At 44.3% G+C, this 22030-nt stretch overlaps 1 protein-coding gene and 1 long non-coding RNA gene across 2 annotated transcripts in view; both read left to right on the plus strand.

Moving 5' to 3' along the window:
* LOC146577113 (protein NLRC3-like) overlaps positions 1–22030 on the plus strand; it is a 560242-nt gene that overhangs the window by 361330 nt on the left and 176882 nt on the right. The window lies entirely within an intron of this gene.
* LOC146577119 (uncharacterized) lies at positions 20202–20981 on the plus strand. The gene is made up of 2 exons (XR_014891370.1): positions 20202–20552; positions 20878–20981. It is a non-coding gene; the product is annotated as an uncharacterized LOC146577119 (long non-coding RNA).

Genomic DNA, 22030 nt, shown 5'->3' on the forward strand with positions numbered 1-22030 from the left:
ATTCACGGAATATTTGTGAGTCATGGACAGAGCCTGGCCACTTGGCTTCCACATTTGTGATAATGTTGGCAGCATCCTATATGATCTTCACAGTGCAGAGAACACAAATTAGCATCCATTACTATGATGAAATAATTTGTTAGTTTGAAATGCTACAGGGAACTATGTACCTGTACATTAATGCTGTGGAAAGACTTCCTGTTCACATAGTCTCCTTCATTTACTAAAGGAGCAATGACTGGAATGTGAGTGCCATCTATACAGCCAATCACGCCTGGGAACCCTGAAAATAAATGTAAAATTTAAGTAGTAGTCCAAGTATCACCACACCATAAATTAAGTTTTGGTCATCCTGATACCTGCAATTTTGTGGCATCCCTCTTTGATGAATCTTGTGGGTCTATGACCGGGGAACACCACAAACGAGTGCAGGAGACGTTTCAGTGCAACTGTAACATTCCTGACTGCCCGACAGACGGTAGCCTTGGAAACGTGCTCAGCGTCACCAATATTATACAGAAAGCTCCCGTTTGCAAAAAAACGAAGTGCAATACAAATAATATGTAATGAACTGAGAGCATGTCCGCGATGTGTCACATGCGTAATATTAGGCCTGAGGATGTTATTCAAATAACTTATAGATTGTGCTGAGAAACGGTAACGTTCGCACAGAAAATCATCAGGAAATGATAAAATGTCCAAACGCGCTCTGATCACTCTCTCCCGGCGGAGAGCTCTGCGGAGAATTTGGGCTTCACGATCTACTGGCTCTTCAAGGAAGGGACACGCCATGTCTGACACTTCCTACAGTCAGGTTTCCGACAAAGGGGCGGAGACAGTCAGGGTTAGTTGTAGTAAACCTGCTAGGGGGCAGGTTAGCTTCACGGCGTGTGTCGTCATAGTGACTCACTCAGGCTTCAGCTGAACTCGCTTTGTGAAACCGAAAACCCAGAGTTTTCGTTAACTCAGGGTATACTTACTCAGTTTTTCCACTAAACCGGCTTCCTGAAACAGGGCCCAGGTGTACATGAAAGCAATCCTTTAAGGTTCTCAAAGGCATGTTGGCATTCATCAGACCAGGTAAATGGAACTGATGGACTGGTCAAGGCAGTCAATGGGGCAGCTACTGTTGAGAAGTTCTTACAGAACCGGCGGTAATATCCAGCCATCCCAAGAAAACGACGTAGCTCCCTTCTTGTAGATGGAACTGGAAAGGTTGAAATGGCATGGATCTTTGCATCCACTGGGCATACCTTTCCTCCGCCAACTTGTTGGCCTAGATAGAGGATGGTACCTTTACCAAACTCACACTTGGCCAGGTTCAAAGTCAGCGAGGCAGCTGAGAGGCGTTCAAACACAGCTGACAAAGTAGCAAGATGCTCTGCCCATTTACAGGAATACACAACTATGTCGTCTAGGTACACCCGGCAGTTTGGAACATCACCCAGTACTTTGTTCACAAGCCTCTGAAATGTAGCTGGCGCATTACATAACCCAAATGGCATGACTGTGTACTGGAGGAAACTGTCTGGAGTAACAAAAGCAGATATCTCTGACGCCCTTTTGGTTAAAGGAATCTGCCAGTAACCTTTCAACATATCCAGTTTAGTAATGAATGTGGCAGGTCCGATGTCATCAATGCAATCATCGATGAGGGGCAAGGGGTATGCGTCAGGAACTGTCACCGCATTCACTCTTCGGAAGTCCGTACAGAACCGTGGACTCCCATCAGCTTTAATGTCCAACAAACAAGGAGAACTCCAGGGGCTGCAACTGGGTATGGCAAGTCCATTCCTAATCAGATACTCTACTTCCTTTTTCATGGCCTCCCTTTTGATGGGATTGACCCTATATGCATGCTGTTTAACGGGTGCAGGATTTGTAAGAATAATGTCATGGGATATCAAACTCGTCTGGGTAGGAACATCCCCAAACATACACCGGAACGACACAATCAGGTTCTGGATATCTTTAGCCTGATCAAATGACAGGTGAGACAAATAATGGGGCAAATCTGACAGAATCTCACCATTACTTAGTCTCGTACCTTGTGACGCATCTTTGCGCCGGACCGCGTCCTCCTCACTGCTTTCATTGGCCATCTCTGAAGTTACGCATGCTACAGGAGAGCTAGATGTAGCTTTGGGTGGCGTGAGGGGATCATCCTCGCTCTCTCTCGTAAGATAATGTTTTATCATGTTAACATGGCAGATTCTGGTCTTGCGACGACGATCAGGTGTTTGAACAACATAATTGGTCTCGCTAAGTTTCTTTTCCACAACATATGGTCCCGAAAACTTTGTTCTTAGAGAATAGCCCAGGATTGGTCGCTGATTTGTTTTTGTTTTGTTTTTGAATGTCAGAAATGTATATTTGTGAATGTGGAGATGTTATATTGGTGTCACTGGTAAAAATAAATAATTGAAATGGGTATATATTTGTTTTTTGTTAAGTTGCCTAATAATTATGCACAGTAATAGTCACCTGCACACACAGATATCCCCCTAAAATAGCTCAAATTAAAAACAAACTAAAAACTACTTCCAAAAACATTCAGCTTTGATATTAATGAGTGTTTTGGGTTCATTGAGTACATGGTTGTTGTTCAATAATAAAATTATTCCTCAAAAATACAACTTGCCTAATAATTCTGCACTCCCTGTATGCAAAACAAATTATTGTGCTAGCTTACCCGGTTCCGGTTCTACAGGGATTTAAAGGGTTAACAATAACAATGTATTGAATAATGACTTTAAAAAATAATGTAAAATAGTGTGCAAATACTGATAACAGTGCAAGAGTTTGCAATATAAAAAATAAATGAAAAATGTAAACATCTATGTTTAGTGAACTTTGCAGTGTTGCTCTGTGGTGCAGCTATGACACCTAGCAAAGTTTACACACTTGTCGTGTCCAAATTCATGAGTTGCATCCTCCTGAGGCCGCATTTGTAGACCGATTACGTCACAGCGACGCGCCGAAGGCTGTCCAAATTCATATACTGCTCCGAATGCAGCCGACAAACGAGTCCTCCTTTTCCCCGAATTTGAAGGATGGGTCGGGTGTATCCTTCGTGGCCTACCATATCCCAGAATTCATAGCGCGGCCCAGCCAAACTCCAGTTTCCAACAATGGCGGCCGCTACTAAGTTTTAAAATTACTCCTACTAATCTTTCTGGGTCAGAAAATAAACTTTTAACATATTTTCAGGCGAGAAAGTAGTTGTGTAAACATCAAATATCAGCTCGGTTTATCAAGATATCGCATATTTGCAAAAGTGCTTCGACGTTTTCGGAGACGTCTGCTACCCAACAGCTCGACAGCCAGCCGGGAGCTCGAGGTTACTGATGCGGCCGAGAACGGCACAACTCCCGGCACATCATTTTCAGATCACCGCGGACTTTCGCTACTTGGGTTAAACGTAAGATATAAGTCACTTAGACAACCTAAAAATGTTATTGTTTGGCTTTTTTCAGTGTTTTGTTTGTTCGTGAGTAAATCGGTTTGGCTGAGATTAAAGTTATTAGATTAGATTAGATAAAATAAAAAATAAAATAAGATAAAATAAAACTTTTACACAGCTGACTAAACGTCAAACAGAAAACTGATTAAACAGAAGTATGAGACAGTTGAGAATTTACGCCAGTGTCCTGTTATACTTTAGATAGCAAGGATCAGACGGCTGAGTTTATTAAACTCCACCGAGACAGCGGTGACGCTAATCAGAAGGCTAGACCGTCCAATTTCACGGCCGTTTATTTCCGGCGTACCCGATCTTCTGAGGACCCGGCCCACGTAGACCGCGAAGGCCAGGTCCTCAGGAGGATGCAGCCCATGAATTTGGACACGACCACTGTGTCTACTTGATCCACGTCTGACTCCGCGAACCCATAATGTTTCCACACCACTGAAGTTTTTTTTTTTTTTAACCTCTCTTTTCAACCAATGGCAGTCACTCTCCTCTCCAAATAACTTCTGCTTAGCTTTCCGAGCTTCCCTTGGGTCTTCTTAATTGTTGTGATGCGTGTTGGAAATGCAAAGAGGTGCGCTCAATTTGCCACACGGAGCAGCGCGAGAGTAAAGCACGGGGGAGGGGCTAATAATCGGCTCAGTCATTTTTAATGATCGTTGAAAGCCCAGATCGTAATCGTGATTAAAATTCGATTAATTGAGCAGCCTTAGTGTAGAGAATAACATCCTCCTTCCTACTCTTACTCAGGGTCTCATAACACTTATTCCAAAGCCAAACAAAGACTTACTTCTTATTGATAATTGGAGACCCATCTGTCTGCTCAATGATGACTATGAGATTATGGCTTTAGTACTTGCTAACAGAATGAAAGAGTTCTTGGACAAAATTATCGATGAGACACAATCAGGCTTTATGAGAAACAGACACCTTTCTAAGAACATGAGACTGGTTTTAGATCTACTTGATTACTCTGATTTGGTATCTGACTATAGCTTCATTCTCTTCCTGGATTTTTAAAAGGCTTTTGATACAATTGAACATCAATTTATTTTCCACTCTTTGGAAAAATTTGGCATTTTTCTGTAAAGCTATCAAAACCTTGTACACGAATGGCAATAGCTCAATTAAAATGATTAAGACTCCACCCCGAGATTTGACCTGTTATACAAGGAATCAGCACAGCTGATAAGGAGCTCATCATCAGCCAGCTAGCTGATGACACCACACTCTTCTTGAAGAATGCAAATCAAATCCGTCCAGCCCTTAGTGTTATTAGTGATTTCTCTGAGGCATGTTAATACTTTTAGCTATTTTATATCCATAAATGTAAGTTTATTAATAAAACACCATATTTCTGCCTTTTTATAAGGATATGAATTGTACATACAATCAATTTCAGACTCAACCAACAAAAAGCCTCTCAGAACAATATTTATATTGTAACAGTTGCTATTGTAATGCAGTGTATCGGCACATGGCGGCGCCTCCTGTCTCACGACTGGTGTCACCCCCTTTTTGTTCTTCTTCGCACTCCTCCTGTAATGGATGCTCCCGTGTGTACGCGGACTAGTGTGCTCTTTAGTAATGTGTGGTAGAGGTAGCACTTTTATTTTTGATATTGTAAATAAATGAGTACTTTTTGGAAAGTCAGAAGCTGTTGCTCATTCGCTATCCACCTGCACACCTCCGCGGCTGGCTTCATCTCCACTGCACGTTACAACTGGCGCCCGAACTTTTTCCCCTTGGACTTCAGACGATTTTTGCATCCCGCCGAGGATTCTTCTCTTCTAGCACGTGAACTGTCTCGGAAATCCCCCCAGTTTTGCGGACGCTCGGACGTTTTCTCCAGCCATGGCCGCAGCCTCAGCTCAGGTGGGACCCGACTAATTTCTGGATACCGTGGTGTGCCGCTGCTCCGCTTGGGAGAAAGAAAAAGAGAGAAGCTGACTCCGCGACGCAAATGGACTCCGTGGATTTGTTATTTGTTGTTGGTTTCGTCTTCTAAGGATTAATTCTTCTGTGGAGAGCCTGGACATGAACATTTCTGCTGGCTTTTCATTCCCCTTTCCCTCTGCTGAGACTGACTGTAGCACATGTAAGTGATAGCTTGGCCGACTACAACCGTTGGTGCTGGTCTTCGGCTCAGTATAACGAAACGACTTAAAACTAATCTTGCATTGAGCTCTAGTGTTGCAGACATGCTATTGTAATAACATGGTTCTGATCACTCCAGTCTAATTTCAGTTGTTGGGCGAAATTTTATATGTGGTTTTTCTAAATTTAATCTTGAACGCATTTTTGCAGTTTTGTCTTTCTAGTCTGACCTAACTGACTCTTTTACTGCTATATCATTAACTGCTCTGTGCCCTGGAGCGGCTTAATTTTTTTGAAATCGCAATGGCACACTGCCCAGACGACTCTGACTCAGACATGGAACTTACCTCGTTACCTATGTGCCAGATAGTTGAAAATGTGACTCCTAGCCTTAGCCAACAAGTGGTGGAGTTAAGAACTGAGGTGAATAAGCTTAGTGATTGTTTACGTGACTCACTGAACATACAGCAGAGTTTACTAAGGCAGTGGGACCAACTCACAACGGGGAACTCTCCCCCTCCTGCAGTCCCACAGTCTCCTGTTTTCCCAATGGCCACATCGACACCTTATGTTCATGTGATGGACAAAACTGAACCCACCAACAGTACCAATCCGTTCCTGCCCAGCAACCCATTTCAACCTACAAATCCTTTCCTCCCATCTCACTCACTTGAACTCAGCAGCACTTCCAGAGTGATTGCGGCAGCTTTACATCACGCAAAGCTGGAGCCTCCTGTGTATGCTGGGGATGGAAAAGTGCAACCTGAGGACTGGTTAAATGCAGTTGGCACATACAAAGCCTCATTGAACCTAACTGATGGGCAATTGCTAAACGAACTGCCACACTTTCTTGCAAAAGAGCCCGGGAAATGGTTCAAGGCACTGAGCTCCCACATCACATCATGGGCTCAATTCTGTCAACTGTTTAAGACAGTTTTTCTGCCCTCCGACAACCAAGAACGCATCCTGAGAGGAATTTTGGATCGTGTTCAGGCTCAGGACGAGCCGCTCCCAACCTTTGTCGCCCACATGTTGAGTGAGTTTGACAAACTGAAGAGCCCCCCACCTGAAAAAGACAGAATTGACCTAATTAGTAAACATGCTCTCGAAAAATACAGAGTTGCCCTGTATGGCGCTAATGTCACTTCTGTAATGGACCTGCTGCTACGCGCTCATGAGCTTCACTCAGTGCTTGGACCACAAAGACCACAGCCTGCTTTATGTAGCAAAGACAACTATAAGCCTGAACCTTACTGCTTCAAATGCTCTCAGCCAGGTTTCACTACACGCACCTGCCCAAACTGTAACACCCAACCTCATTTGCCACAACGAGCCTCGAATACCGCTAGGCATGGCCCAGTCCAGCCATTGCCAGCACCTGGCCCCTCTGACCCTGGCCATGAAAAGGTGGAATTAAGCAGCACCACATCCCAGCCACAATACAGGCAGTCGGGAAACTACAGGGGGGGGGGGGGGGAGGACATTTTACAGAGGCCAACCTTCCCCCAGTTACTAACGGAGCCTCACACGCCCGATTCACTACAGGGTGGACACAGTCTTGGACACTTGGAAGACAATTTTTCACAAGTCCACTGGAATACCCCACTAAGAACGAAAGTGAACTTCAATGCTTCATCTGTGGAGTCTACCCTCGACACGGGTGCTTCCCTCTCGGCTGTACGAACAGATCTCATTCAAGTAAATGACTCTTACCCTAGAAACACAAGTGAGTGGAATGGTCCTGCAGTTAACCTTGCCAATAATGCTCCCTGTATCTCTGTTGGTGTTATTTGGCTCAATATTGGATTCATGAACAAGAACTCTTACCAGCGTTTTGCCATAATACCGTATTTTCACAACCATAAGGCGCAATTAAAAGTCTTAGATTTTCTTCAAAAAGTACGGCGCGCCCTATAGCGCAGTGCGCCCTTTGTGTTGTAAGGAGGACGTAGTAGAGAACACCATGAGAACGCTAAAGGGTGAAGTGTGTGCGTTGACTTTATTGCACATACCTGTATAAAAGAACAGGTATGTGCGTTATGCAGGACACCGTTGTTTTAACAACCCTGAAAATGGCAAAGAGACACGCTTACGAAGCACAGTTTAAACTGAAGGCCATCAGCTACGCGGAGGAACATGGAGATCGAGCAGCGGCGAGAGAATTAAAGATTAATGAATCGATGGTTCGCAAATGGAGGAAGCTGGAAAACAAGCTCCGACAGGTCAAGAATACGCAGCTGAGTTTCCGCGGACATAAGGCGATCATCGAGCAAAGAACGAGCGGGAGAAGCGTTTCGACGGTCACCATTCGGCTAAAAGCAGTTTCACTTTCACTTTTTATGAAACGGTGCCATTTTTCCATCCGGACCAGGACTACGGTAGCGCAGCAACTTCCAGCGGATTATAAGGAAAAGCTGGCCATCTTCCGCTCCTACTGCAGCAAACACATCGGCGACAAACACATCCAGCGATGGATGACCGATGGAGACCACAGTTTAACCAAGAGTGGAAGGCAGCGCCGGGCAAGTTACGCCACAATTTGCCAATGGATTGTAGATGCTTGGGCTAACATGTCTGCTGGCACTGTTGTTCGAGCTTTCGCAAAAGCCGGCATCATTTCCGAGGAGCCGCACGGCACGGAAAGTGACTCTGACAGTGAAGAAAGTGAACCTGGCATGTTTGATGGAGATTTAGCGCAGCTGTTCGATTCAGACACAGAGGATGAGGACTTCGATGGGTTTGATTGATGATAAAAATGTGAGTACCAAACTTTGTTTTGCTCCTGCTTTATTTTTAAATACGCACACTTGTATGCTTGTGTGTTGTTGATGATGACGATTACTGGTAATAAAAATGTGAGTAAGGTACCGAACTCAGGTTTGCTCCCGCTTTATTTTTAAATACGCATACGGTACTTGTATGCGCCCTATGATCCAGTGCGCCTTATGTGTGTGTTAAATACAGTAATGGCACACATAACTGAGACTGCGCCTTTTAGCACAGTGCGTCTTATGGTCGTGAAAATACGGTACCAGATTTGTCCTCTCCTTTCATTCTGGGAATGGATTTTATGGCAAGAGCTTCTGTTTCTATTCACATTCCCACTAGAACAGTCTACATTGAGGACATCCCCTGCCCACTCGCAGACAATGAAGAGGACCTTCAAAATGATTACTCGCATTCACCTGGAACACTGATGTCTTTGGACTTGGTTCGCTCAGACTTAACAGCCAAACTGTCTGAAGCAAGTCTCTCAGAGAACAACAAGGATGCTTTACTAAATCTGCTCAGCAAGTTTAGCTCCTTGTTTGATGGTCAACTTGGTCGAACGGCTCTCACTGAGCACGCCATAGAGACTGGCAATGCAACACCTGTCAAACTCCCACCCTATCGCACGTCACCTGCTAAGAAACGTGTGATTGAAGAACAAGTGCAATAAATGTTGAAGGACAACATCAATGAACCTTCCACAAGCCCTTGGGCAGCTCCTGTAGTCATTGTAAATAGAGCGGCCACGGAACCAAGGTTTTGTGTGGACTTTTTGTGTGGACTGCCTCGTGTAGATGAGTCTTTGGACTTTCTGGCAAGAGGAAAGTTTGTCTCGACATTGGACTTAGCGCGAGGCTATTGGCAGGTTGCTGTAGCAGAGGACTCGAAGCCTAAAACTGCCTTCATCTCTCACTGCGGTCTCTTCCAGTTTCGGGTGCTGCCCTTTCGGCTCTGCAACGCACCTGCAACTTTTCAGAGACTCATGAACTCTGTGCTTGCTGGCCTCATTTACAAAACGTGCGCAGTCTACCTGGATGACATTGTTATCGCCTCACCTACCTTTGAACAGCACTTAGTGGATCTTGAGGAGGTGCTGGGCAGACTCCAGGCTGCTGGCTTGTCATTGAAGCTCAAAAAGTGCCAATTCTGCCTCAATGAATTCACCTTTCTCGGGTACCGCATCACATCATCAGGTGTTAAGCCCGATCCGGACAAAGTAAAGGCGGTTAAGGAGTTTGATACCCAACCTCAGTGAAACACGTCCGTCAGTTCCTTGGCTTGACTGGCTATTATCGACGCTTCATTCAGAATTATGCCCGCCATGCCGAACCTCTTCACGCCATCACCAGAAAGGACAATGCTTTCCACTGGGACGACAGCTGTCGAAGGGCCATGGACAATTTGAAGGATCATGTCACATCAGCCCTGATCCTGTCATTTCCAGACTTCAACCGTCCCTTTTCCATTCACGCCGATGCATGTGACATTGGTCTTGGGGCAGTGTTGATGCAAAAGGATGACAAGGGTCGTGAGTACGTTGTGGCTTTTGCTAGTCGCTCCCTTCACAAAGCTGAACTCCCCTACTGCACTTCAGAGAAGGAGTGCCTCGCTGTGATATGGGCTCTGGAACACTTCCGCCCATATGTTGAAGGTGTTCATGTTACTATCTTCACTGACCACAACAGTCTCAGGTGGCTCATGTCTCGTCAAAACCCAACGGGCCGACTTGCCCGCTGGTCACTTCGTTTGCAGGACTTTGATTTCACAATAGTGCACAAACCTGGTGCACAGAACAAAGTTCCCGACGCACTGTCACGCAACCCTTTGCCTCTGACCTGTGACAGGCCGACTGATCTTTTACCAGATCATGCTGTTATGGGCAGCCTGGACATTCGTACTCTGCCCCCCGTCATTCTGGCTGACCGTTCACAATTCAGACAGCTGCAGTTAGACGATCATGTCACAGGCCACTCCTCAGAGACATTGAAGCAGACTCTCTGAACAGCTCGGACAATGCCACCTTGTTACAGTATGTTGTGTATGACTCTCTTTTGTATCACAGAGAACCCAAGTCCACATGTGCTTTGCACCCTTTGAAAGAGCTGAAACTGTTTGCCCCTACTTCCATGAGAGGCACCTTGCTGGACTATTACCATGACCACCCCACAGCAGGTCACTTGGGTGTTTCTAAGACATTGGCTAGACTGCGTTTTAGGTTTTTCTGGCCCAAAATGGCAGCTGATGTGAAACGCTATGTGATTTCATGCTCAGTGTGCCAACTCACCAAGCCAAGTCAGAAAAAAGCAGCCGGTCTTATGGTTCCCATTGTCCCCCAGAAACCCTGGGAGTATGTGGGTGTGGATTTTGTTGGGCCACTTCCCCACACCCCCACTGGTAATGCTTATTTGATCGTGTTTGTTGACTATTTGACTAAATGGGTTGAAGCCAGTGCTGTCAAAGAAGCTACATCTCAGGTAGCAGCTGGTAAATTCGTCACTGACATTTTTGCTAGGCATGGTACACCCACTTACCTCATTTCTGACAGAGGGTCTCCTTTTGTGAGTGAGCTTTTTGAACATGTTGTTTCTGCCTTAGGCTCAGTGCACAGACTCACTACGGCATATCACCCTCAGACAAATGCTACTGAACGCGTCAACCGGACTCTGAAAACTGCAATCCGCGCTTATGTAGGTGATAAGCACACATCATGGGACAAGTTTCTCCCTCAGATTTGCTTTGCTCTGCGCACCGCCCCCCATGACAGTACAGGTATGACTCCTGCCATGATGCTTTATGGTCGTGAGTTAGACACCCCGCTTGACCTTATCACTCAGCCTTCTACAGCAGGTGTTGATGAACCGGGTGTGCCTTACCCTGAGACTCTGAGAGCCTCCCTGCAGGAAGCTCACGACCACGCCAAAGCAGCTTTGGACTATAGCCATGACAGACAAAAACATTACTATGACTTGAGACATCGACATGCCACGTTTCGTGTTGGTGACCTTGTGAGAGTTAAGACGCACCCCAGGTCAGACGCTCAGTCTAACTTTACTGCTAAACTTGTACCACTGTTTCAGGGACCATTGTGTGTATCTCAGAGACTCAGTGATATTAATTACAGGCTCACTTGGGTGGACTCCGGTGTGGATGCAGGTGTTTATCATGTTGTGAACATGCAACCGTTCCATACCTGGGACTCTCTCACTTGCCCCATAGTTACGTCTGGCTGGAGCAACAAAAGATGGACTAATGATTTTCACACAACCAGGCTTGATCTGAAGTGAAATGTTCTGGTTAAACCTGTTTGACGCTGTCTTGTTGCATTGCTACTTTGAGTCATGAAATGTAGATGTTTCTGTTTGCTCTACTTAATCCAGTTTTATGGCTCTTTCGTGCGTTAAGGTTCATTCTTGGCATTTACTTAGAAAAAAAAAAAGAACAAAAAAAAAGTGAAAAAAAACTAAGAAAACTGATTTTCCACTGTACATATTCGTCTTATTTTCACCAATTTCATTTTTAAATGGTCTTTTGCCCTGTGTGTGTGCACCAATCTTAGCTGTAACCTATATGTATAGGGTACTGTTAGGTGTGGTGTGTGCTTTTTCAGCTGTGTACGGCTGAGGACAGCCTTTTTCTCACCGGGGGGGGGACTATGTAACAGTTGCTATTGTAATGCAGTGTATCACCACATGGCGGCGCCTCCTGTCTCACGACTGGTGTCACCCCCTTTTTGTTCTTCTTCGCACTCCTCCTGTAATGGATGCTCCCGTGTGTACGCGGACTAGTGTGCTCTTTAGTAATGTGTGGTAGAGGTAGCACTTTTATTTTTGATATTGTAAATAAATGAGTACTTTTTGGAAAGTCAGAAGCTGTTGCTCATTCGCTATCCACCTGCACACCTCCGCGGCTGGCTTCATCTCCACTGCACGTTACAATATGTTTATTTTTTTCGCCTACTCATACATATCATCATTTTTTTACTCCTGGTTCTGTATGTTCATGTTCTGTTCTTTTGTAAACTTCATCTGTTTGTATGTTGTATACTCATTGTGTTTCAATAAAGTTCGATTTAAAAAAAGGTACGTTCTAAACGAAGCTTCAGACGTCACTAATCACGTGACTCTGGCCAAACGAATCAAGCCTCGACACGGTGCTTCTGAAGCAGCGCGTTGATCTTTCTGACACACGCACCGGAGCGTCAGCTTCAAGCGGACCATCACTACGTCTCACATCTAAAGGTGTCAAGGTAACTTTGAACTGAGTTCAGTCAATCTGGAGTTTTTCCAAGTTTTCTGTTGCTCTCTGTGAGAGAAGAGCATTAAAGGCGGGGCTCTCCAGAGTCCACCAGAGTCCCACCCCCATTCTCTGCGGCCTGCTGGAGCGGGAGGGCTAGTAGGAGGAGTTGGCCGTCCGACTGCGGTCTGGGGTGTGGGGCCTCCCTGCTGCTGCGGAGTCGGGGTGGTCTGCCTCTCCCCACCGCAGGGAAAAGGGTAACACCACCTGGGTCTGGGTGCAATTCCCCCCTCCAGGGGCAAGGGTACCTAGACCCGGTTTGTAGAGTACGCTTGGGGAGTGTGATTGTGTGTACAGCGTCTCTTTATGTCTGTCTCCACGTTGGTTGAGTGTGGAGTGAGTGCATATGAGGGTGGGAATGGATGTTTGTGTCTGTGTGTGCCCGTATGTCTGTGTCTATATGTCAGGTTGGGTATCAGACGCCACCTCTCTGGGGACACCTCAGGCCCTCCAAGGTTTGGAGGCCTATCTCCACCCACCACCACTTCCCCTGCCGGTGGCGGACTCCCTCAGGTGTCGGTGTGTTGGTGGTTCTTTGTGTCTGGGGGTGGGCGTCCGGGTACACACCGGCTCACTCCTTGGCGGCCGCTTGTCGGGGCCTGGGGCCTGGGGCTCGCTCGGGCCCCTTTGGAGGTGGGGTGCCCCCGGCCTCTCGGCCTGGGGCTCGGTCACTCAGGCACAGCTGGGGGCCGGCGGAGCTCACGGGCGCGTCACTGCAACTCCCCCTGACTTCTGCTCCGCGGCTGCTGGGCGAGCCCTCATCTGGGACTCTCCTCAGCTCTTACTGGAACAGTGGCGCGGCTGCCCCTCTGTTGGTCTTCCATGGTCTCTTGTGTTCTGGGGGCCTCTGGATGTCTGGAGTTTTGATCTCCTCCATACCCACTTCACACCCTGGAGGACGGGGCTGTGGCCCCCCCACACTCCCTAGCAGATCATTACATGGAGAAACCTTTGGAATGCAAGCATGCTGATCCACACAGGTATGCACACATGGGTATTCACAGACGCGGACTAAAGCTTTCTTGGCTGCTGCCTCAAAGCACACTGTGCGCTGTCTATCTTGCGTGCTGCACAATATCGTTTATTATTTAGTAAATATTGATATCTATGACTAGCTAGTTTATTGTGATGGTGCTTTGTTTTCTCTATTATTATGTTGCTCTTTGTTGTTTGCTGTCTCCTCTGTTTGTTTTTTTTGTTTGTTTTTTTTTTCTCCATACAGGTGACCCAGGAGTTCTTTTTTTTTTTCTCTCTCTCTTCCCCCCCCTTCTCACCGTCTCTTCTCCCCTTTGGTTTTCTTTCTTTCTCTCCCCCTCTTTCTCTCATTCATTCCCCCTGTCCTATTTATTAAAAAAAAAAAAAAAAAAAAAAAAGAAAAAATGACAAAGGATGAACTGAAGCTCTGCCATCACGTAATGTCGCATACTGCTGTTTCTGATGTCATTTTAGAAAAAAAATAAAATAAAATAAATAAAAAAAATAAAATTATCGGTCGTACCCATGCTTCCCCGACGTCATGCCAGCGCATATTGGGAAATTCGTAGGCACCGATCGGTTTTCTATCAGCCATTTGCTGGGAGTAAGGGCGCCCTCCGTTTGCGAGGTGCGCCTGCTGCTGGTGGAACAGGGAGGAGAGGGCAGGGCAGCGGGGAGTCTCTGGCTGGCTGGAGTGGCATCTAATAACCAACTTGCAAAACAAAATAAAAACAACACAACAAACAGATATTATGATACAGACTTATAATCTGCACCGATGTTTTTTCTAAATTCTATAAAGTGAGTGCGAGAGCCCTCGGTGCGCCTGCGCGCTGCTGAAGTCAAAGTAAACTTTATTGTCATCTCCGCTACAGACAGTCCAGCATATAGAGAGACGAGACGACGAGGCTGCAGTTACAGCGGTGCAAGTAAACAAACAATAAATATAAGAAGAGTAAGAAAATAAATCTACACTTTAGGACTCGGGGTAAAGGATCAATAACAATTTAAATTTATAATTTACAGTTTGATGATTTAAAATCTCACACAACCCGTCAAAAGGGGCGGGGCCGGCTGCTTCCAAGTAGAGCACATTTCATTTATAATGATGTAAATCCAAGCCCATCATGGATTCACGATCTGAATCCTGGGTTGTGTGAAATCCCAGAAATCAACCTTAGACAAAGTGAATCTGTGAACTAAGGTGTAGGTCTGTTAGGTTAATTGTGCTGATCCTCGGGTTGGGGGATTTGTGTTTGTACTGGGGCGCAAAATTCAAACCAATGGAAGATGGACAATAAAAGTTCAAAGCCATCAGGTGCTCAGGTTAGAAAAAAGAGAAAAGATGCAGGTAAGCAGACGTGTGATTGGATAATGGCAGCTCATCCTGAACCAATCAGACTAAACTCCAAACAATACATTATGTTACAGATTTTAATATTAATTAGTCATTGTTACTTGTTGATTTGTCCTTTTCTCATTGTGTGACGAATTATGACGACTGTTTGGTAGCTGTTATTGTCTCTCTCTCTCTCTTCATGTGTGTTTCTCTGGTGAAACAATAGTTTTGTGTTAATGTTAGGGCTGCACGATTTTGCATAAAATGAGAATCACGATTTTTTGGCTTAGAATTGAGATCATGATTCTCTCATAACAATAAATAAACATAAAACAACAAATGTCTCACGTTTTGTTGTTGCAGCAAAATGTTGTCCTGCTTGAAATTCCGTCTCCACCGTTGCTCGACGCTGCGTGTACAGAGCAGGTAGCGCAACAATAGAAAAATAGTTGCGGGACGGCACTGTGTAGCGTTTGTCTAGGGTGTTGATCGTTTTCCTAAATCCCTCGTTTTGCACAGTGTTGATGGAGCCATATCTTTGGTCAGGTGATAAGTGATAGCCTCCGTAATGTCTTTGTGCCTGCGGGAGTTCGACGTGTATAGGGAAGCGCTGTATAAGGTTCCCGTTATTGATGTTTGGGTGGCTGACCGGGACGGATTTTCTCCTGTCACTTTCTCGTCATCCCTGACGTGCTCTCCGTTGTTTTTTCCCTGCTAATTTTAGCATCACACGGCACAGCTTCTGTATCACGTGGTATAAGGCTCCGCCCTTGTCATCTGTTGAGCAGGAAGAGTGAGCGCTTGTTTTCATGCAGAGTACGTCCCGGATCAAAATGTGAAGTTTTACAAATCACCACTTCTTTAGTGAATATCATTTCAGTCTCAGACAATCTCGTTTCTCTTACAGAGGTTGAATGCAACTTCTGCGGATGGCGGTACCACACAGTGTGCGTGGACTTCCCCTGCACAGAAGGCAACTACAAATGCTGTGAATGCTAAATAAAAAGAAAAAAATGATCCCTGTTGTCTTTGCTTGATGATTGGTTTGAGTCTTGACAATCCACATTGCTGGCGTTGCATCTTTCAATGCCAGCAATGGCAGGTATCAGTGCTCAAACCTTTTGTGTTTGTGTTCAACAAGTTGCCCACCTCGGGAAACAAACATGTGTTCTTTTACTTGTCAGATGAACATATGAGACACTTTGACTCTTCAGTGCAGTGTGGAGCCTAACAAAGATCTGTTTTGTGTCCCAGCTGATCAGCAGGAGGAGGAGAGACTGACGGAGCAGCAGAGGAACATTTTCAGCTACTTGGACTCAGCTCAGCCACTACAGAGGAAACAATGAGCTCAACACAGAAGGTGACAGACAGAGCAGGACCATATGACCAAAGATATTTATCACCATATACATTTGAACATTTGCCATAACGATGTAGCTGACGATAGAATTGACACCAGACAAAATACTTTACAGCTGCACAACTTTATTAAAAACCCATCAATGTATTTTCACTGAAACAAGCAGCTGTTGTTTATGTGCATTAAAGTTATATAAAAATGTAACAGTGCAAATGCAAATTCCTCGCTGACAGTTTAACCAAAAGGCGTTTCCAGTGGAAACTGGCCGACACATCCTGAGCATAACCATGTATAATATCCACTAAACTTCAGAAGAGGTTATACAGTCGTGGCCAAAAGGTTTGAGAATTGCATAAATATTGGAACCTGGAGAAGTTGCTGCTTAAGTTTTCATAATACAGATTTGTACTTTATTTCAAATTGAACCTTTAAAGGGGCATTTCTGGACTTTTAAAGACCAGTATGTTCCTATAGACCAAATATTTAAAGACCAAAAATGTTCTTCTCTCTTCTCTCTCCTTGTTCTCTCTCTATTTCTGAGAGTGTATCATGTAACACTATAGATCAACTTAGCTCAGAATATATAAAGCATATAAACAGTTACAGCAATATGATGCAACAAACACAGCAGCTACTGATCCAAAATACTCAATGCTTCATAGAACTGAAACCAACATTTATTTTTAGCTCCATTCTGCTGCTGATACAGACTTTAGGTTTCTGAACATTAAACTTGTTGCTGCCTTTCATAGTGTGTAACTTGAAGGCCCTGAGTACTTTCTCCCACACTGAAAACACTGGGATGATCACATTATTTGAACATTACCTAATAAGACTGATTCAGCACAGACAGTTATGTTAAACTTTCCTAGCAGTCCTTCACAAACAGGGAACAGTCTGTCTATTGTCTCCATCTGTCAGCTGCTGCTGGCTCTTCCTCCTCCTCTTCCTCACACACTGCTGAGTTTGTCCTGGTGGATCATCAGGGCTGCAAAGCCTCACAGATGATGTGCAGCAGTGGCTCCCTCAGTCTGTCCTCACTCTGGACACTTGCAGTCGTCACACATGGAAATCAAATGTGTGATAAGCTGCAGGATTCAAACACAAGTGTAACTTATAAACACATGTTCATACTTTTATTCCACAATCAGAGAGAAAGAAACAGAGAGAGAGTGCAGGACAGACAGACAGGTGACAGTCTCAGGTGTACACACTGCTACACAACAGCACCAGAGAAGCAGGATTTAGTGTTTGTGTTATTACGAGTGTAAACAAGAAGAGTTCCAGATGGTGCAGTGGACACATGTGTGACTGCTGTGATTAAAGCATCTTTCTTTCAGCTTAACGAGTGAACCGTCAGCTCGTTCAAACACACGTTAAAGTGCGTTTGGCTCGACACCAGCGAACAGAGGCAGCAATATAACACAGCTAACATTAACAGTGCAGTGGATCCTGCTTGTGCCGTGATGTTCAGGACTGCAAACCGAGCAGCATCACTGACTTTCAGCTTGTTGTGTTTGTGGATATATGACTGACTTTAATTATCCACAAAATCATCACATTCTCTGTCAGATTAAGGTCGACTATTGAACGGCGTATATTTTAAAGGCTTTAAAACCAAGTTAACGCTGAAAGTACAAACATCACTAATGTCACATAACTCTGCCGACAAGGCATAGCTATGGCTATGAAATGCTCTTTGTGTATCACTTCTTCATTATGAAAGATGTCATTAATGCACTAGTAATGTCTCATCTGGAGTATTGTTCAATCATTTGGTCAGCAGCTAATAAGACAGATCTTAACAGACTTCAGTTAGTCCAGAATAAGGCGTCCAGATTAGTGTGAAGATGTTCATACTATAGTAATATTGATAAAATGCATAATAACCTTTCTTGGCTTCCTGTACAGGCTAAAATATTCTATGGCTTACTTGTAGTTCTAAAGAAAGCAATTCTGTTAAACACACCACATTTATTCTGCTCAGCTGCAGTATCCAGATGAAATACATCATCATATTACACAGTTTTCAACAAACTGCAATTTAGTAAATGCTCGAGTTAAAAGTAACGTTTTGTAAAACTGTTACATTTAGAGCAACTTTTAAGTGGAATAAGTTGCCTTAAAAAATTAGAGAATTATTCAAAACTTCAATGAACACTTAAAAGCCGATTTACAGAGCTTTTAGTTGTTGTAAATATTGTAAGACATGATTTGTTTTTGAAATTTGTGTAATGTGCCTCAATGTTATTGATATTATTATTATTATTATTGATTGCTTATATTTGAACAATTGTGAAACGTCACTGTGGATGTAAGAGTGAAATTATGTGGATATCTTGAATCCACTTTATTGTGTAATATTTTATGTGAGTATTTGACGGAAGACGAGCAACATCTGTTGTGGAAGCTAACGGGGTTCCTTTAGAATAAACAAACATAGGATTTATTATCACTGAATAATTCTGTATAAATCTATACAAATTATAGAAATATGTAATAGGAAACAACAAAATAATCTAAATTATAAAATAGTGTGTGTGTGTGTGTGTGTGTGTGTGTGTGTGTGTGTGTGTGTACAATCAGGAGGGATGGGCATGATTTTAGTGTTTGAACAGTCATGAATTATCTTTAACAGCAGGTTGGATGTAATGTGTTAGAACTACCAGCAGGTGGCGATAAGAGACCTTTAAGGTGTTTGGTGCCACGCTCCACCTTCAGGTTTAAAACTAGTGTTAATGGAGTTTGAAGGTTGAGTTTGTTCCACGACTGCATTTCACTCACTGCCTCTGTTTGTATCTCTGTCACTGCAGGACCAACATGGAGCCAGAAGTCAGCGCTCTCAGGAGGCCGACAAACCTCACAGAAGAAAGGGAGAGAAAAAACACACCTGTGACGAGTGTGGGAAGGGTTTTACTGTGAGGGCTAAACTAAAACAGCATCAGGTCATCCACACTGGAGAGAGACCGTTCAGCTGTGACTTGTGTGGAAAGTCTTTTTCCTTGAAGGGTTACCTAAAAACACACCAACTCATCCACAGTGGAGTTAAAGCGTACAGCTGTGATCAGTGTGGCAGAGCTTTTACTCACAGTAGCAGCTTACAGAGGCATCTAGTTACCCACTCTGGAATTAAGCCATACAGCTGTGACAAGTGTGGGATGGAATTTACTCTGAAGGCTTCACTAAAACAGCATCAGGTCATCCACACTGGAGAGAGACCGTTCAGCTGTGACTTGTGTGGAAAGTCTTTTTCCTTGAAGCGTTCCCTAAAAAGACACCAACTCATCCACAGTGGAGTTAAAGCGTACAGCTGTGATCAGTGTGGCAGAGCTTTTACTCACAGTAGCAACTTACAGAGTCATCTAGTTACCCACTCTGGAATTAAGGCATACAGCTGTGATCAGTGTGGCAGAGCTTTTACTCGCAGTAGCCACTTACAGAGGCATCTAGTTACCCACTCTGGAATTAAGGCATACAGCTGTGACAAGTATGGGAAGGGTTTTACTGAGAAGGCTAAACTAACACAGCATCAGGTCATCCACACTGGAGAGAGACCGTTCAGCTGTGACTTGTGTGGAAAGTCTTTTTCCTTGAAGGGTTACCTAAAAACACACCAACTCATCCACAGTGGAGTTAAAGCGTACAGCTGTGATCAGTGTGACAGAGCTTTTACTCAAAGTAGCAGCTTACAGAGTCATCTAGTTACCCACTCTGGAATTAAGGCATACAGCTGTGACGAGTGTGGGATGGAGTTTACTCTGAAGGCTTCACTAAAACAGCATCAGGTCATCCACACTGGAGAGAGACCGTTCAGCTGTGACTTGTGTGGAAAGTCTTTTTCCTTGAAGGGTTACCTAAAAACACACCAACTCATCCACAGTGGAGTTAAAGCGTACAGCTGTGATCAGTGTGGCAGAGCTTTTACTCACAGTAGCAGCTTACAGAGGCATCTAGTTACCCACTCTGGAATTAAGGCATACAGCTGTGACATCTGTGGAAAAACTTTCAGCCAGAGAGGGAGCCGAAATACACACCTACACATTCACACCAGACATGATGTGTACTGCTGTGAACAGTGTGGCAAATACTTTACAACAGACGCACAGTTACAACGACACATGTTTACCCACACTGAGGAGAGACCTTATCAATGTGACCTGTGTGAGAAGACTTTTAAATCTCCACGTCACCTGAGACAACACCAACAGATCCACACCAGAAAGAGACTCTACAAGTGCAGCTACTGTGAGGTATGTATTTATATTGTTATCTTGTCATTTTAGCCTGACTGTTTGGAACAACTCTGCTCATTAAACTGTGTTAGCATGTTAGCAATTCTACTGCATGGAAAAGCAGCTCTGAGTGATTATTCAGATTTTCCTTTCAGTTATGATTTTAGTATTACTGTAGTATTATGGTGGTAGTATTGTAGTTATTGCAGCCCAGTAAACTGAGTGTGTTAACTGAAACAGTCAAATGTAGTTGGACGTCTGCAGAGATGCTCTTTATTTCAGGCGACGTTCAGGATACAAATGTTGAAGGACTGACTTACACTGTCTTTGTGTCTTTGTTTAGAAGCAGAGCGGCACAGATGGATCCAGTTCTCAACCCTGTCATCACTGTGGTGGTGGGAAAGACTTTCATTGTGACCTCTGTGGAAAAACTTTCAGTCAGCAAAAGACCCTAAAAGTACATCAACGTAGACACACTGGAGACAAACTGAAATACTGCAAAGAATGTGGGAGAAGCTTCACCACAACACATCACTTAAAACAACATGAACTGATTCACAGTGGGGTTAAAAAGCACCTCTGTGATCAGTGTGGGTCATCCTTCACCACTGCATGGAAGCTTAAAACACACAAACGAGTCCACACAGGAGAGAAACCACACAAGTGCAGACACTGTGAGAGAAGCTTCTCACAGTCAGGTAATCGTAACATTCATGAATGTGCACACATGGAAGGAAACTACAGCTGTGACCAGTGTGACAAGAGCTTCAGGAATCTCAGTTCATACTCTGCACACAAACGATCCCACGTTACTAATAAACTGTTTCACTGTTACCAATGTGCCCAAACATTCACCTCATTGTCTGCTCTGTGCAAACATCAGCGCGATCACTCAGGGCTGAAATCACTCCCATCACTGGATCACAGTGAATCTGAAGACACAGAAAGATCCTCTGATCAGAGTCAAAAAGCTTGAGATCAGGCTCCACAGAGTTCAGATAGAATCATTTAAACTTGTGTTGAACTGAACTGGTTGCTGGGCTGAACTTCTACATAATACAGATCTACATGGGATCTTCTTTTCTGTTGTTTTACTGAGTCAGTTTTGTCCTTTTTTCTCTGTTCTGGTTTTGCTCGTCTGTAAATGATTGAAACTCAGTCAAATAGTTCATTGTTCTCCAGCAAAACGTTTTGGAAACTCATGTCTAACAAAATGAAAAAAAACCCCTCCTAAAACAAAATAATGACTCTGGAAAGCTGGTCTTTGGTCCCCCCATTTCTGGGACATTTGAGACTTCCCTGGTGAAGGCACAGGCTCCTCGACACGTAAACAGCTGCAGGAGAGAGAAATCATGTAAATGTATTTGCTCGGGTATAAATCACCCAGCGATAGTGTTCTAGGGTTAAAGAGAAACTACATTTTCTAAGAACTGTCTGACGTTCACCTCTCACTCTCAGAAAGTATACAGACTTTCTTTGATTCACTAGTGAGATAA

This window comes from Mchenga conophoros, linkage group LG3 (assembly GCF_057382185.1).
Source record: "Mchenga conophoros isolate Kocher_MC1m ecotype Shallow Benthic linkage group LG3, M_conophoros_male_GT1.1, whole genome shotgun sequence".
NCBI lineage: Eukaryota > Metazoa > Chordata > Actinopteri > Cichliformes > Cichlidae > Mchenga > Mchenga conophoros.